The 2,320-nt window shown below is 45.5% G+C and overlaps 1 long non-coding RNA gene across 1 annotated transcript; it reads left to right on the forward strand.

Moving 5' to 3' along the window:
- Positions 1–375: 375 nt before the first annotated feature.
- LOC136505368 (uncharacterized) lies at positions 376–1,376 on the forward strand. Its single transcript, XR_010771180.1, has 3 exons — positions 376–761; positions 873–1,050; positions 1,243–1,376. It is a non-coding gene; the product is annotated as an uncharacterized lncRNA (long non-coding RNA).
- Positions 1,377–2,320: the final 944 nt, after the last annotated feature.

Raw genomic sequence — 2,320 nt, forward strand, 5'->3', positions numbered from 1 at the left:
ACCAGACAAGCACCAAAGTAACTTGAGTTCTCAAATTCAGGATACACCTTTTTATTTTGCACAACCTGTATGAGTTTGGTGCCTACTGTTCAAAGGACCTGCAAATGGCATTTTGTTAAATAAAAAAATTAACCTTCCAAACTAACAAATATGCATTAAGAGAGAAAACTCAAACTTTCTCTGTTAAGACTGGAAAAATGGTTTTGCACTACAACACAAACCCCCATATTGAAACAGATATCTAGCACCGCTACGAATATGCATGCGTTGCAGCAATACAACGTCAGCCCGCATCCCACCTCCCCGCTTCCCACGCGGCCACGCCAGGGGTGGCCGCTGGCCATAACCATCGTTCCAATTTCCAAACTTCTCGTCTCCTCCCCTTTTCTTTCTCCCACGTCAAACCATATCTATTACTAGATCTAATCTCCGTCGTGCGCTTGGAGAGGCAGCCAAAGACATAGAGACCGGCGTTGAGCACTTGAGTGGATAAGGTGGTGCGGCAGGGCGGAGGCCGCAACAACGTGAGTTCGGCACCCTCACCGGCCATCTTGGCGGCGAGTGTAGGCGGGTCCATGGTCCAGTCAAGTAGGAGACTGCCGCCCTCTCCGGGGAACGTCTCGGCTGCGAGCATGATTGGGAGTTGCCACAAATAAGATAACAGGGTCCAGGGGGAAGAGATGCGATGACGGTGGCGCTGGCCAACAGCAGATGCAGGGCTCAACCAATCCGTCTCCACCACCATCGCTTCTGATTTCCAGGTCGGATCCCTAATCACCTCTCTCTTCTGATGTCTAGGTTGGATCCCTAATCACCTCTCTCTTCTGATGTCCTGGTCCAATCCCTAATCACCTCTCTCTTCTGATGTCCAGGTCCAATCCCCAATCGCCTCTGGACTCTGGTTTTGCAGCTCTCTTCTGATGTCCATGTCCGAAACCCGATCAGCTCTCTTTTCTGATGTCCAGGACCGATCCCCAACATGAGTCATCATGGAGTAGCTGATTAACAGCGCCACTACCTGTAATTGGAGAGATGAGGACAAACTGTTTTGTAAGTCTGTCCACTGAACATCCCAGATGGGAAGAAATTGAGCAATCTCCTATTTATTTTACTTCTATAATTTTCCTAGTCCGAAAATCTAGTATTCTCTGACTGATGGTTCGTGAATTGTTATATTTCCATGTGTGATTATTATTAGTGCTTTGACATAGAGCTATCGTCGTTTTCTTTTAACTTGTGCAGACCGCAGACAAAGGCATATCTTCTGAACTTTTCTGCTTTGATATAGAGGTACAATGTAATTGAATAATTAAGGTTGTAATAAATAAAATTTAATATCTAGCAAGATCAGCCAAACCCTTTTCCCAGTATATACACTTGGCTGGATCTATATATATATATAAATACATATTGACAAATCTGTACGTAATTTAGTCTAGCTTCTAGATAATGTATTATTAATGTACGAGAGAGGTCCGTATCATGCATCATAGTACATGAAACTAACACAATATCAGTCTTCTAGATCAACAATCAAAGTCTTGAGTATTTGGAAGGTGTGTTTTAAACATAATTTTTCTTTCGGAGACACTACTCACGGATTTGTTCCATCTGGTAGCACGCTGTGCTGGTTCTAAGTAGATGGATGTCATAAATAAGTAGATGGATGCTGGTTCTAAGTAAATTCGGGGAGTCGAGGCGGAGGAGGATCAGCCTGAGCAGGTCGTCCGGGACGTCATGGATGACGGCATAGCTCGGCTCCTCCCCCGACGCCACCGCTGCCTTCTTGGTCTTGCGCTGTTGCCGCCGCCGCTCCATGGGTGGGCGCCCTAGTGGATTGGATTGGAAGCGCTAATGTCACGGCGAGCGAGCAAACACGTTTATAAATTTTTGGCTCCATCTGTCAACGTGGAATTGCATTTGCATGCCGAGTAACCCGTCGGCTATCTAGAGGCCGATAGGCCCAGCACCCAATTGTCCTGGTCGACGCCTTTGTCGCACATTCAAAAGGGGGAAAACAATAATACTTGTACATAAGCTTCTCGTTTCTGTCCAGCAGGTGCTGGGTTCGAGCATTGGTTGATGCGTCTTCTTCTTCTTCTTTTTTTGCCTACCTCCAGATTTATACTCGGTAAAAGCCCAAAAAAGATAGCATGCCAAGCACGTGAACTCCTGGCTCGCACGTTACACTTATGTTCCCCTTCTGTTTGTTGAACGTGCTAGTTGCTAGCCCATGCAACCATGGGTAAATTCTATAGATGTGATCCTGTAGAAAAGTTATAAATTTGAGTTTCAAAATACTAGGACTTCAAAATATTAT

Source organism: Miscanthus floridulus, chromosome 14, assembly GCF_019320115.1.
Source record: "Miscanthus floridulus cultivar M001 chromosome 14, ASM1932011v1, whole genome shotgun sequence".
Lineage (NCBI taxonomy): Eukaryota > Viridiplantae > Streptophyta > Magnoliopsida > Poales > Poaceae > Miscanthus > Miscanthus floridulus.